The sequence below is a fragment of the Erpetoichthys calabaricus genome, chromosome 1, assembly GCF_900747795.2.
Source record: "Erpetoichthys calabaricus chromosome 1, fErpCal1.3, whole genome shotgun sequence".
Lineage (NCBI taxonomy): Eukaryota > Metazoa > Chordata > Cladistia > Polypteriformes > Polypteridae > Erpetoichthys > Erpetoichthys calabaricus.
The window spans coordinates 68,861,625-68,878,373 of NC_041394.2; the positions used below are offsets into that span (position 1 = coordinate 68,861,625).

Genomic DNA, 16,749 nt, shown 5'->3' on the forward strand with positions numbered 1-16,749 from the left:
GTTCTTCCAATCATTTTATTTCATTACATTTTTATTTTTACATTTTCTTAAGTGATAAAACTATGGAAGTAGATGAAATAAATATCACCTTTAAGGTTCAGTATCAAGTAAGAATTATAATAGTAAATATATCTATTTAACCAAGTCCGTCCATCTCTAGGCCTGGTTCCAGCTTTGTCAGAAGTACTGACCCATTTCTCATCGACCCAGAAGAAGTGGCTAATTTAATTCATTGCAATAAATATGTTTACAATTTATTTTGATTGTGCATTTTTCTTTAAATTTAAAGGTAATTGTTTCATATTTGCTCTTTATCTTCAGTGTACTAGAAAACACATTCGAACTCCGGACTTCTCAAGATCAAGATTCCAATCTAAGTAATTCATGAATACCAGCACATTGCCAATAAGTATACACTTGACAGGCAGCAGATGTTGGTGCATTCCTTTTTCCTATCTGCTTCTACAATTTGCTTCATGCTCAGCAGATGTTGCTGCTCTTCTTTAACTTTCTGCCATGCCACCTTCTTGATCAGCTTGTCTATGTAGTTTGCTTTAAGAAAACCTAATAACTTTTTGGCGGCTGTTGCTAGCCACATTTTTTTATTTCACTTGTGCATATCACATTAATTGCTTTCAAATAAGACCAAGGTCGAGGGTCTAGCCCCAGTGGTTCAAGAGCAATTGTGTGGTAGACAGACATAACCCTTAGCATTTTATATATAGAGATATTATTCCTGACAATTTGTAATCTCCTGGAATGAGTCACTAATAGAATGTGCTGGCACTCCATCATTAAAATGATCAACTCACAGAGGCAACTACAGGGGACCTACAGTATAAAACAGTGAGAATCTGTTGGATCCGTACTTGTTAGCTCCAGTACATGGTTGCAATATGTTTTTTGTTCCATGCGTTTCGGACTTTTCCGAACTATGACATTACTGCAATAACAGGTTGGTATGAGATAACACTTCTTTTGGATGTGAGTATCTATTCATCCATCCATTCATTATCCAACCCGCTATATCCTAACTACAGGGTCACGGGGGTCTGCTGGAGCCAATCCCAGCCAACATAGGGCACAAGGCAGGAAATAAACCCCGGGCAGGGCGCCAGCCCACCATAGGTGAGTATCTATTTTACTAGAAAACTAGTTAATAAGTGACTTGTATAAAATTGGCCTTCAACATTAACAGTCTTCAATGTCACATGTTGAACTTGCATTAAAGTGACTTGGACCAGAATATATTAGCATTGTTATTGGATTCCTGAGTTTTCAATAAATTATTTTGGTTATGAGGGAATTCTTGTTTCATGCTCAGGTGGTATTTTTTTTTTAGAACTGTAGGCATTTGGATGTCAGGATGGTTTTTTCATCTTACCAGAAGGTGGCAGGCTTGTGCTTGAAAATGAAGTCACACGAAGTTGGCGAAGAAACCACCCCAATACCTATTACCTGGTGCTGTATTCCATATGAATGGTACTCAGTCCTTCTTTTTTTAGATTGTATTGAGCCAAAATCAATTCCTACCTTATAGGGTTGAGTGCTTGAACTAGACCTATACAGGAGATCACTTGTCGGTACAACTGCACTACTGCTGAGTTAAAATTTTTTGTTTGTGCTATACAAGAGCTCCCAGGAAAAAAATACTTAACTGTAAAAAAGATGAGACAGTAGCCCATCCTGCTTAAACAAATATATAATTTATTTAGAACATCATCTTCTCCAAACATTCAGGAATCGCTGTTGATGACCAACTGAAATTTAGTAAATGTACTGTCATTATGGATTAGAAATTTCAGCAAGTGTTGTTTGTCTTCCATAAAACAGAATGCTCTGCAATGCAGAAAAAATTATGCAATTTAAGAAATTCAGCAATTAGATTGTCAGTTATAAATAATGATATACGCAGATCAAGAAGAACTGTAAACTATCATGTGTCATATCCCCTTTTATGATTCTTGCTATCATTTTATATTTTTTTTTATTAATTTTAAATGCACTTGACTGATTGAATTTCCCATTTAAGCATAATAAAGTTCACCTTGGCCTTTACCTATAGCAACAAGTAAACACCATAGTAACAAATATTGTCTTGGGGTTGTGAGGTCAGAGTAATAACCAATGCACCACCTTTTCCCAGAAATAAATACTATGTATTGTACTTTCTACTGAAATTAATGTAACTTATGAACATGGCAAATAGGTACATTAATATACAGTACGTCGGATCATACACATATGCTGCTGCAGGTTCCAGCTTTCTGTAATCCTGGGATTATAAAGCGGTTTCAGCAAATAGACTGACTGACTGATATATGTAAGTGAATAATACATAAAAAAATACATTTTAATGATACATTACTCAAAATACTTAGAACACATTTTAGGTATTGGCAAATGTAACTAACTATGGGTGAGTTGAACGTAGGAACTGTGCCAGAGTACTTGTGATTTAAAGTCCAGTGTTCACCAATTACAATTCAGCAAGTGCACAAAATAGAAATAGTTTTGAACTAAATGTAATATATGTTAGAATATGTTTCACATGTCTTGAAATTAATATTACATATATAGGTGTATATAAAAATAAAGGTTTGGGCATGCTTTACTAAATCTTATAAATTATAGGAAGTTAACCCAGCCTCAGAAAAACACTAATTTAAACATTTCTGTACATTTTAATTCACAAAAACTAACTGCACAATGTAAAAGATTGAGAATAAATAAATAAATAAATAAATAAATAAATAAATAAATGTGTCATGTTCAAATGTTTGGGCATCCCGGCAGGCATTACTTGCTAACATAGCTAGTAAGTTAGTAATAGCTAGCTATACATTTTTTTTGTTAATTCTTTACATATATTTGCACTATAATTCCTTGCAAAACTCTGTCTTAAAAATACGACATGTTTAAGTTTGAACGTTGAAGATTTAATTTCTTTTCAATTCGATGTTCAGTGAAACAGGGTGCCCTAACGTTTGTATGCAACTGTAGTCGTAGCTTGTGCCAGAGGGTGCTTATGACACTTGTTATGTAGTTTGGTGGTTAAAGTTACCTATAGGATATTAGTTGGTTGCCGCAGTTGGGTGAAAAGTAAATCTAGACATACATTGTTTTCTCTCATGTATTATTAGACTAAGCTAGATTCCTTCTGCTAAGTGTCATGGTTATGACTCATTCTATAAATAGTAGAAGATGGATAATAATGCTATCAGACATGTTTTTCAAACTAAAAAGGGCAAATCATGAACCCTTTCTTTGACACAAAATAAGATATTAATGTGTTTCTGGGCATGAGATTGTGTTGATTCTGATCTTGGAAGTGGGTCCAGAAATGATCTTAACACTAGATGAACTTTAAAGCTTAATTGACTCTACTGGCACAATATTTGGAGGAGGTTGGAAGCATTCGCTGATTACAGTGCATTGCCACACCCACCACATGACAAACCACCCGAATTGGGACCCGAGTACAGCCACACAATGGGTGACACCTCAGCACCACACTGGAACAGCATGAGTTTTTTTTACAGTGGCTGGAGTACCAATCCTGCCACCAACCCCCAAGTTTTTCCTGCAAGTTGGAGGACCTCCTTGCAGGGCTGGATGCAAATTAATGTCATACCCAGGCTGAAGAAATTTCAGGATAAGGGCCTTGTTCAAAGGTCCAATGGAGTAGAGTTGAGGTGAGGTGAGTTAGGATATCATTTAATTTGGCAGTAATTTAGTGTTCACCGCTTAAAAGGAGAGAAAACAATACAATTTGCAAAAAAGTTAGATAATGATGAAATATTGTGAAGGAATGTCTCATTGGACAGAAGATGCTGTACTTTACTGCATTTTGTTACCATATTCTGTCTTACTCCCTTTATTCATTCCCTCCTAATTGTGGTTTAATGGAACAGCCATAAGTTCACTTCTTCTTTCTATTTGGTATAAATGTGATATTTCATACTGTGAATTGTTTAGTATTGGCCAGTTTTATGTATTTTTCATAATATTGTGATTGACAAGCTAAAATGTTATCTAGACAGAATGACAGAGAAAGTGCTTCCTACTAAAATATGACAAGACCAAACTGGATTTATTAAAGGCAGACACATTACTTCTAATCTTCGTTGTTTGTTTACAACAGCAACATCTATTTCTATAGCATGTTTTCATACAAATGATGTAGCTGAAAGTGCTTTACAAGATGAAGAAAGAAAAAAGAAAAAAAAAGAAAAATAAGGCAATACTAATTAACAAAGAATAAAGTAAGGTCTGATGGTCAGGGTGGACAGAAAAAAACAAAACAAAAAAAAAAAAACTCCAGAGGGCTGGAGAAAAAAAAAAAAACAAAACCTGCAGGGGTTCCAAGGCCCTGAGACCGCCCAGCCCCTACTAGGCATTCTACCTAACGTAAATTATCTAAATCAGTCCAAATGGTTTTCAGGCTTTACATGGAAGAATTAGACAGTGATGGTCATGTGGATATCTGGCCTTCAATCCATTAATGTATTGACTTCACTGTGCTTTGATCAGGTGGTGGTGGCGCAGAAAACTGGAAAGAGAACAGCAGAGAAAGTAGGGGTTAGTATGGATTTTGGATCCATGAAAAAAAAAGATAATTAAATGCATATACAGAATATCTGGGTTACACTAAAATGAAGGTATGAGAAAGCCATGTTAAAGTAATGGGTTTTTAGCAGTTTTTTAAAGTGCTCCACTGTATCAGCCTGATGAATTTCTATCAGTAAACTATTCCAGATTTTAGGTGCATAATAGCAGAATGCTGCCTCACCACTTCTTTTAAGTTTAGCTCTTCGAATTACTGTATAAACAGGCACTCATTTGAAGATCTAAGGTTACGATTTGGAGTGTAAGGTGAAAAGCATTCCAAGATGCTTTTTTGGAGCAAGATTATTTAAGGCTTTGTAAACCATAAGCAGTATTTTAAAGTCAATTCTAAATGATACGGGTAACCAATGTAGTGACATCAAACCTGGAGAGATGTGCTCAGATTTTCTTTTTTTTCCCTTTGTTTTCCTAGCTTAAGACTCTGGCAGATGCATTCTGCACTAGTAGCAATCGATTGATGTATTTTTTGGGTACTTCCTGAGAGGAGTGCATTGCAGTAATCTATTCAACTGAAAACAAAAGTGTGAACTAACTTTCCAGCATCTCACAGAGTTATAAGGCGTCTAATTTTTGCTATTATATCTCTTAAGTGAAAAATTGCTGTCCTAGTAATCTGATTAATATGTGATTTAAAATTGAATTCAGAGTCAATAATTACCCCTAAATTCTTTTCCTCTGGCTTAACTTTCAAGCCTAATGGATCAAGTTTATTTCTAATACCCTCATTATATCCATTTTTGCCAATCACTAAGATTTCTGATTTCTCCTTATTTAGTTTGAGAAAATTACTACTCATTCATTCAGAAACATAAGTAAGACATTGGTCTGTGAAATAAGAGAGTCGGGGTCATCAGGCGCTATTGATAAATACAGTTGTGTGTCATCAGTATAGCTCTGGTAGCTCACATTATGCCTTGAGATAATCTGGCCTAACGGAAGCATATGGATCGAACAGAGCAGTGGACCCAGGATAGATCCTTGTGGAACACCATATAGAATATCACGTTTCTTTGAAGTATAATTACCACAACTAACAAAGAATTTTCTACCTGTCAAGTAAGACTCAGACCAATTTAAGACACTGCCAGAGAGGCCCACCCACTGACTAAGGTGATTTATAAGAATATTGTGATTAATGGTATCAAATGCGGCATTCAGATCTAAGAGGATGAGAACAGATACAACGGCCTCTGTCTGCATTTAATATCCATCCATTTTCCAACCCACTGAATCTGAACACAGGGGTCTGCTGGAGCCAATCCCAGCCAACACAAGGCAGGAACCAATCCCGGGCAGGGTGCCAACCCACCTCAGGACACACACAAACACACCCAGCCCAATTTAGAATCGCCAATCCACCTAACCTGCATGTCTTTGGACTGTGGGAGGAAACCCACACAGACACGGGGAGAACATGCAAACTCCAGACAGGGAGGACCCGGGAAGCGAACCCAGGTCCCCAGGTCTCCCAACTGCGAGGCAGCAGCACTACCCACTGCGCCACCATGCCACCCACAAGTAATATACTGACCTATAAAATCTAACACACCAGCAATCTTTCTATCTATGGACGAAGAAAAAGCATTTGACATAGTTGAATGGGACTACCTATTCACCACATTACACAAATTTGGGTTTGGCCCAAAAATATGTGCATGGATAAAACTACTTTATACGAGTCCAGAAGCCTCTGTCTGTATTAACAACTTCATCTCAAACTACTTTAAACTAGAATGTGGTACTTGACAAGGACACCCTCTATCATCATTGCTTTTTGCAATCATTATTGACCATTTACTAAATTCATTAGCGGTAGAGGGATTATAAGAGAAGGTCTGATAACACAGGTCACAATATTACTTGGGACACGTATCCAGTTTATTTTATCTGAAGTTTATATATCTAGGGGTAAATATCACAAGCAAATATAAATATCTTTTTCAACAAAACTTTGCTGTTGGCATGGAAAAAATCAAACAAGATATTAACAGATGGTCAATCCTCCATCTCACATTAGCAGGGAGAATCAATACTGTCAAGATGAACATCCTTCCCAAACTTCTATTTCAGAGCATCCCTATATACATTAACAATTTGTCTTTAAGAAATTATAACCTTATATATTTAGAATTGACGTCATCCACGCATTCAAAAGGCAACTCTACAAAGACCTAAAGTAAAAGGTGGCATAGCACTACATAACTTTCAATTTTATTATTGGGCGGCAAATATACAAGCCATAGTGTCCCTGTCCACTGCCAAAAGCGCTTATAATGAGCATGTGAGCATCAGAACTGGATCATGGAGCAATGGAAGAAGGTGGCCTGGTCTGATGATTCATGTTTTCTTTTAGATCATATGGATGGCCAGGTGCTTGTACATTATTTACTGTACTTGTGGAAGAGATGGCAGCAGGATGCACTATGGGAACAAGGCACACTGATGGTGGCAGTATAATGCTTTGGGCAATGTTCTACTGAGTAACCATGGGATCTGGTATTCATGTGGTTGTTACTTTGACATCTACAACCTACCTAAATATTGTTGCACGCCACATACACCCATTCATGGCAAGAGTGTTCCCTGATGGCAGTGGACTCTTTCAGCAAATCATTGTTCAGGAATGGCTTAAGAGGTGTTGACTTGGCGTCCAAATTCCTCAGATCTGAATCTGATTGAGCATCTGTGGGAGGTGCTAGAAAAACAAGTCTGATCCATGGAGGCCCCACATCACAGCTTACAGGACTTAAAAGATCTGCTGCTAACATCATGGTGCCAGATACCATGTGACACCTTCAGAGCTCTTGTTTAGTCAGCACGGAAATGGATGAGAGCTGTTTTGGAGTCACGAGGGGGCCTACACAGTATTAGGCATTTGGTTCTAATGTTGTTGATGATCAGTGTATAACATAACATCCTATTAGCCTTCTTAATCACCTCTGTCTAGATATAGACAGGAATAAGCCCGCCATAACTCCTGTGTTTCTGAAATGTGCACTTTCAAGTTTCAAACCACCTGCTGCATCAAATCTAATAATAGTTTAGCGCACGTCCATTTACTACTTCACAATGCTATACAGCAAGATTAATTTTAAACACAAAATGACAAAAGCACAAAAATTATATTTAACACAATACACCAGGAAAGATGTGCATAAAACTATACATAAATCTGAATTTTTAATTACAGCATTTTTATGAAAAAAAAAAACAAACATAATATTCTTAAACCCATCTAATCCGATGACCATAGCCTATCCCAGCAAACATGCGCCCAATGAAGTAAGCAGCCATGGACAAGACACAAGTCCAAAACAGGGCCCAAATTTAACACACAATCATGGGCCAGTGTGGAATTGCTAGTTAACCTAACCAAGGCAGTTTAGGGATATGGGAGAATATACAGTAGAGTACCCAGTGGCAATCCCATAGAGACACAGGGATTTAAATTCTCAGACTGACAGGGCGTTTCTGTTATTGACTGATCATTCTAAAGTTTATGAAGTTAAGGGGCTATAGAAAATGATCTGTCACTAACAATAGATCATTGTCTTATTTGTCAGGGGAATTTTCAAAAAGGTTACATCCAACAATGAGGATCTTATGAGCTGAAACACCGAAACGTGCCACTAGCCCGTAGTGCCGTAACTGACGCTCCCTCACAATGCAGGTAATGTGCCTCATTCGGAACTCCATGAGCAACCGCTCATTCGACGACACAAAGTCAAACCAACAGCACTCAAGGATTTTCTGGAGAGACACAGTACCAAAGGAGTCCAGTCTTCGTCTCAGGTCACTGGATAGCGTCCATGTCTCACAACCATATAGCAAGACAGGAAGCACCAGGTCTCTAAAGACTTGGACCTTCGTTCTTTTGCATAGATATCGGGAGTGCCACACACCCCTTTCCAGCGACCTCATGACCACCCATGCTCTCCCAATCCGTCTACTGACTTCATAGGATGAATCACCAGAGGCATGAATGTCACTGCCAAGGTAAGTAAACCTCTCGACAAGGTCGACACTCTCTCCACAAACAGACACACTGCTGATGGCTGTGCCCAACAGGTCATTAAAAGCCTGAAATGACACAAAATACTTGGGTTGATTGAAAAGTAAAGTTCGTAAAATGAATATGCTTGCCGTAACAGTTTTATTAACAACTGTTTTCCCAAGCTAAACGCAAAATTCAATCACACATTCCTGCCGTACACTCACAGGAACGTCTTCTTCATCCGGCACGTACGTGGTGCTTCCACTCGCTGTGACAGAACGCTGAAGAATACGGCGGTCCAACTGCAGGTTCACACAGGTCGATGTATGCCATTCACAAACACCTGCACAGCATTCCCATGTCTACCTCTCAGAAAGAGAAACGGACGGCCTCGTTACTTTTCAATCAGTCCTCGTGCATACACACCTAAATAGGACAAAGACAGCATAATATTAAAATTAGGTTATTAATATCAAATTATTTTCCTAGTGATTACATCAGTAAAAAATAGTCTAACTTTAAACAATATGCTGCATTTCCTTTTATGATAACAAGAGAACCAGTATTCGTTTTTTATATAAACTAGAAGTTATTTTAAAGATTTCGAAGGAGTTCGTTTACCGTGGCTTCTTATTCAAACCTTAATTTTCGCACTTTAAAGTACGGGCAGGTATGGCGTGTTGCCCGACCCAACTCGGTTGCCACAGTTCAGCTAAGGACGTTGGTACAGTTCCACGCCAAATGAATAAGATCAACGATGACGTTTAATGAACGCTGAAAATGGTTATATCGCGGAAAGGCGCCCTCACTTTCACACTTTTGAAACAGACTTCTTTGTTACATTGTTGTTAGGTTTTGACCGGATGAGCAAGTGCGCGATTACAAGAATAAATATTAGTTTATGTACAACTCACTTAATATAATTGGTGCATTCACTTCGTTCAGCGTTTTGTTTAAAAGTATTTGTTACGTTCAAATCAATAGCAAAATCATTCGAGAAAAAAATGAATAGAAACTTAAAGTTGATCAGGGTTGTATAGGATCCTGAGAATCACAGTAATCAGCTTGTCTCTGTGGCGCAATCGGTTAGCGCGTTCGGCTGTTAACCGAAAGGTTGGTGGTTCGAGCCCACCCAGGGACGGGTGCATGTTTTTTTTTTTTTTAAATTGGTAATTGCGACCAGTATTTTAAAAAGTATACCCTACGTCGCTTACTACGTTATGTGCTTTTTAAAATTAATAATACAAAACAAATGATTTGTCGGTTCTAATACGGCGTGTCCACCGATACAACATGAATTTTTCCCTTTAATGGGGTGTGTAATCTGCACTTTGCATACATTGTATAACTGCTTTCATTCGTGACATGCCATAATAATTTTGAGACAGTAGGCACAAAATCATTCGGTTTTGTTATTACTGTCGTTTAGGATCGCGGGACATTTTAAGGACTAAGGCAGAGCACATGAAGATCACGTGATAGAACGTCCTTCCTCATCTGGGCCTCAGCCTTCGAGGGGCAGCATCTGCCAGGTACTCGTGGCAGCTCTGTGCATACAGAAAGTGATTCGCAAAACGGAATGTGGGGAATTCATTTAAATTCATCATAAAATAATCGAAATATTAGTAAAATAAAAAAGAACGACATTGACAACAGTATGCTAATATTACGATACTTTATCTGAACTACTCACCAAATAACCTGGAAGTTAAAAGTCTATGGATTATTATCCTGTCAGCTGGTTTTGCACGATTAATTTCCAATGTAATATTAACAACTGTAGGATGTTTACTGTATCCGTAAAATACGACTTATTAATATGTTGTCAATGGCACAGTAGCAGTATAATTTTAAATACATATTTTCAAGCATTTTCTATTGGGCTGTGCCCTTTCAGATCGCATGGATTAGTCGATGCTAGAATCTCCGGTGTCGTGTATTTTTAAATGGAAGGAACGGGAATAGGAGTTTGGTGGATAATATGAAAATGAGCAAACACATCATATCTGAAGAATTTGTTTTGTTTATACTTTCCACTTTATGTAATATCTGTAACGACACCTTTTTATATTTTTATATGTATTTTAGAAATTGTATAGGTCCAAAAATAGTGTTTTATTTTGAAAACTGTAATTGGGTAACAGAAACATGCTTTTTGAAATGAGGATAATTTAAAAAATACATAGGAAGAACGAGCTATAGATGCTTTTTAATCATGACAGAGCATTATTAAAGTGATAATTCATTTAAATGTCTGGAAATACATATAGTATTAGTGAGCCCAATGTGACCCTAAACTGGAGTAAGAGCGTCTCATAAGTGAAAACACATTTTGCTGATGTGGTAATTTCGGGAGCACTGAGCTTGAGATAGGTTGATAACTTTTGTATATTTGTAAAATAGAAAATATACATAGATTTCTTTTGCTGATAAGGTAAGAATGAAGCAAACAATAACCTGATTCCATCCAGCTATATCCTAACTAGAGGGTCACAGGAGTCTACTGGAGCCAATCCCAGGGCACAAGGCAGGAAACAAACCCTGGGTAGGCACCAGCCCACTGCAGGGCACACACACAGACAAAACAATTTAGGATCACCAATGCACCTAACCTGGATGTCTTTGGATTGTGGGAGGAAACCCACGCAGACACAGGGAGGACCCGGGAAGCAAACCTGGGTCTCCTAACTGCAAGACAGTAGCACTACCTCTGTGCCACCCATAACCTGATTATATTAGTGAAATACAAAAAATCTATTTCATAAAAACATTTAAATAATAACAAGGAAAAATGTTGTGTATGTATATTTATATGTGTGTAGTATGTATAGAAAACTCTATATGTTTAAGTGAAAAAATACTTGTTATTTGATCAGAGTTGCAGTATTGTCATGTTTACAGAATACAGTAAAATTTATACTTGCGTGTCTGGCAGGCTTGAAAGAAGTCACCACTGTCTACCATTTTATTAAACAAGAATGTATTAAAATCAATTACGCTATTTAATTTAATTGAAAGCAACAATAAACTTGCTGGGTATAATGCATAATAAAGGTCTAAATCTTTACAGTAAACTGGTGAAAATCCAATATTGACCATGTCCATCAATTAAATCATTTCCTTATTGTGGTTTTCAGGCCATTAATAAGTTCACATGATGCATTTTTGAGAGGTGATTTAAACTGATCACTTATAATAGAGAATAGACTTGATATATTATTATTTGTATTTTAGATTAACAGGTCCTAAATGAAGGGAACAGGGTACAATTCTTTTGAATAATGAAACTCACATTAACTATTTCCACAATGAGGAAACATCCAGAAAAACACAAAAACCTAAATTTGATTTTACTTGTGGTATCCACAAACCTTATGACAAATGAAAGTTACAAATAAAACAAGCAGTGGTTAAAAAAAGCCCAAGAGTGAATGCACATACTGTATTAACCTCAAATTATTTTGGATGTAGTGCTAACAGGACCAGGTTCAGTTCCCCCGTTGGCTCCTCAATACTTCTGGTCTCTGGCCTCTCTATATGTCAATTCAAGAAATCCCTGAATCATCACCAGAAGCTCTAACAATAGCAACTATTTCACAACTCTGTGAAACTAGCTTCACTTGACTATCACAAACTTCTCCAAGTTTACTAATGTTTGGGCACCTCAGGAAGATCCCTCTATTTAGAAAGAATCATGGGATTGCTTATCATTTGTAACCCTCCTGGATATCCGAGTCCATATTAGCCCAATTAACTGACAAGCAACTTTAGTTTTATTTAAATGCTAGTTCGCCTCTGGTCTTGGTATTAACTATAGTAATGCATTTTTTTGTGTATTGTTTTAAAATGTGTTCTGTTTTGTTCTGTTTTGCTAGTAAAATGTACCTATATTAATCAATGAAATGTGTTGGCTAAGAAAAGAATGATTAATAAAGAGGCACTGCTTTGTTCAATATTTTTGAATTGTTAATAGAGTTATATAAACACTTTTTATACAGCCATTAAAACAATAGTTATGAAAATGAAATACAGTATATAAATGTATGGGGTCAATATTGCTACAATATTCCCACATATACAGAGTACAGTGAAATTCACTCTTTAACACCATAATTAATGAATGTAAACTACCTTACCATCAACGTCTATCTTGCTTACTTGAAAAGTCTCGGAACTTTTTTGGTGACTATAGTGGGTAAATACTGTGAATTCTACAATAGTGTTGGATAAATGTCATAGTTAACCATACTCACTTTGTGTAATTTAACATTATCAAACCCACTTAATCCCATTGAAGGACCTGGAGGTTAGAATGTGTCCCAGCAGCATCTGGCTTAAGGCATGAGTCAGCCCTGAATTAGCCCATTTACAAACCAACCCACACAAAGTCAATTTAGTGTCATGAGTTAACCCAACCTTCACATTATGGGTTATGTGGAGGAAAACTGGAATAGATAGATAGATAGATAGATAGATAGATAGATAGATAGATAGATAGATAGATAGATAGATAGATAGATAGATAGATAGATAGATAGATAGATAGATAAACTTTATTTGTCCCCAGGGGGAAATTTGGATTTTTACAGAAGGTCTTTAGATAAATACATACATATATATATATATATATATATATATATATATATATATATATATATATATATATATATATATATATATATATATATACACACACACAATGGTCTGAATACACAACAGAATGACTAAAAAGGAACAAAAATTTAAAAAGAAAGAAAAGAAAACCTCTGACTTGGCGGATGCTATACTCCCACACATATACAAAGGAAGAACAATATATCTCCACACTGAGTCAACAGTGTGGTATTTGAACACAGGATGCTGGATCCACCAGGAGCAGCATGCCTTAATAACACTGATATTGGTTTGAGGAAAAACAAAGCAGTAGACCAAGGAGTCAAAAAGGTTTATTTGTCCAAAATTATTTTTTATGTTTCTATTTCTTTGCATCTTTAAAATAGAAAATAAACCATCATTTTATTATATTTTATCCTGTGTATCTTGGAACGGTTAACTATTAATTGGTGGAGATTGTATTAAAACTCTATGAGACATTATTTTGTAAATAGTTCCAAATCACATAAATTTCTAAATAAAAGCAAAAAAATATTGTCTCTCTTGTGTTATCCATAGCAGAATTATTTTGTTTTCTGCTTTACAGTGCATTGTGTCCATTTGCTAAGGGTGCCATACACATGTAGCAAGTACCAGTAGCTATAACAAACATTTTTCTTAAATGCAGCTGCTCAGATTGCAAATACCTTTTTAAGTTGAATATAACAATGTGTTTTCAAATTATCAACCAATCAATGAACCCGGTTCTTAGTGTAAATGTTTTGCTTTTCTTTTAGGAAATGTCCTGTACATTATTTGTTAGAAACAGATCTGCTCAGGTAATGACACAGACTGCAAATAATAATTTACCCAAAGTGTATGACCAGTACCTGATGTTGCGGAGTAGGGTTGACATTTTAATTTTGCTTTATCACAGCAGTAGTAGCTGCTTGTCCTGTCTGAAGAAAATGCTTGTAGCCTTTCATCATATTTTATTAAACTGGAAAGTGTTGCTGCATTAATTTATTGACAAGTGGTAAAAAATATGAATATATGTATATGTCTTTTTGAACTTGATCAATGACACTTGGGAGTACTCAGTATTAATTAGTGAAAGCAAGCCAGTAAGTGTGGATGTTAGTTAGTTGTGTTCCATTTGTAATGTTTTGATAACTGCCCCACGGTTGTACCTCAATGATGGGTGCCTTGGTTTCTCTTGGGTGCTTTAGGTTGTCTTCACTATCCACATACAAGCTATATAAGTTTGTGTATTTTTTATAGATTCTCAGTTTTTACTTTTGTTGGTATTGGGACCATTTCAGTGGCTTATGCTTCTGCAGTGATTAAAATGTGGCACAAGTCTGAGGCTGCAGAGTTTAGTGGTATCTGACCAGAAATGCTGAAAGCACAAGCTGAAGTGTTTTAGCTAACCTGTCTCTTCAGTGTTGTGTGGAACATGGGCACAGTGCGTTGAGAACGGCAGACTGGAGTGGTGGTCTTCATTTTGAAAGGAGAGGTAGGATAATTTCTTCCATTTATTGAGGGATTATACACCTCAACACCATGGGAAAGCCTGTGATAGTTGAACTGCAGATCCTGGAGAAAAAATTGATTCTGTCTTGGTAATACAACAGTGGGCGGCTTTTTGTCCATTTTCAGATATCGGAAGGCTCATACAAGTTTGCCAAATCCTGTCAACATGTGCTTTATGGACTTGAAAAACAAAATATTACCTGATGGAAATTGATTTAAGAGTCCAGGGGTCCAGGAGCACTGATGTACACCCTTTGGCCAATGTATTTGTGAAGTAGGAGTTGTATTAACATATTTTGTATTAAGTAAGGTCTTTTCAATATGAGTGCCAGATTCTGCCAAGAGTGTGTTTTGCCATCAGTCCTGTTTGTGATTTTCGAGGAGAGGATATTTAGGCACAGATGAGGCTTGGCGAGTATCCAGTTTCAGAACCTAAGAGCTGAATCTGTGCAATTTATAATGGATGTTGTCTTTTTGGGGTCCTCAGACTGTTATCTTCAGTGCACATTTTTGATTGTGTTTAGATTAGAATGATGTAATTGGAATGAGAATTAAAACTACCATATATGAGGTTGTGGTCCACTCCAAAAAAACAGTGGCGTATTCTCTTATAGGCAAGTGTCAGCAGGCTGTAGAGAATGGAGGAGTTCATGTACCAATAGGCCTTATTCATTAGACTTGAGTTAACTGAGAGATTGACTGGTATTTTGCTGGAGCTGTAGCAACTTTGTGGATGTACCAAAACATCATGGTGAAGTGAAGCAAAGTCCTTCAAATAAACTTTCAGTTTACTGGTTTACATCCTTGTCTTTACTTAGAGTCACATCTATGGGTAAAATAATTAGATTGGAAGTACAAGCAACCAAAATGAGATTCCTGTGTGAGGAACAAATATTTTTTTTCCCAGCACCCAGTGATGTTTTGTGAGGCCAGTATGACATCACAGAGTTGTAGCAGCCATGTTGAATGGGGAAGTCACTATTCGATCTGCACTACCTGCACTGTTTGAATTGTGTATGCACAATTTCAGGCAAAAACCTATACCTTGTAAACCTGTACCACCTCACATTTTATGGCCCTGGCCGATTTGCTTCGTGCATGTATGAATGATGTATGCCATATACACATATGCGGGAAGTCACTACCAGATCGGTACTCCAATTAATTTACTCCCCTTAGGTGTTAAAAAAAATTGCAGTATTTTCATTTGAGGGATACAATACCTGACTATAATGACAAAATCATGAAAATACTTTGTTGTTTTTCATAAACTCATTTTATGTTGTGCCATAACTGCTGGATTCAGCATGTTAAGCTTCACACTATGTAGTGCAGATGAAGTAGTGATAGGCATAGCTCCCCCCACCCCTACATACTCTGTGGCTATTAGTTGTGGTGATAGGGGGGAGATAAAAGTCACATTTCTGACCACAATAATTGGTCCAGCGTAGTTGGCAGATGCTCTTCTACCCCTCAGGGATGCTTTAAAGAACACTGCACCATTGTAATCCACTGAAGACTCAAGGTGAAGTGATTTCAGCGAGATCCACTCATCTCTAGTAAGGACATGGTGTTTATCGTCACACTTTGATTTAAATTAAAAATAAGTTAAAATACTACTCGAAGTTGCACACAGTGCTCTCATCAGTAGAAATAAAATGACTTTATTTTAAACCCTTGTACAGTATTGCCAGGTGATTTCATCTATAATGGAAAATATTCTGCTTAGATACACAGATACAGAGAATACCTGTGTGATGTAACAGGGCAAATTGTGTGTCCTGCTTGGCATGTTACCACTGGGATCCTTACTTGGTAAAGCAGATCATGAAGTGTAGTGTTCCTAATTTTCTTTTTAATTTCTTTCAGCTTGAAATGGACTAATTGAATTTTGAGTTAGATTAACACAAACTATAAATGAAAAGTGTTCATTGGGTTAATGTCAGTGAAACAGGTTGCATAGCACTAGCCTTTGAATGAACTAATCTACTCTAGCTTTC

At 36.8% G+C, this 16,749-nt stretch overlaps 1 non-coding gene and 1 pseudogene across 1 annotated transcript; both read left to right on the forward strand.

The window, feature by feature from the left end:
• Positions 1 to 16,749, forward strand: part of LOC114651509 (retinoic acid receptor RXR-beta-A-like) — a 285,453-nt pseudogene that overhangs the window by 57,910 nt on the left and 210,794 nt on the right.
• Positions 9,691 to 9,764, forward strand: trnan-guu (transfer RNA asparagine (anticodon GUU)). The gene has a single exon. It is a non-coding gene; the product is annotated as a tRNA-Asn (tRNA).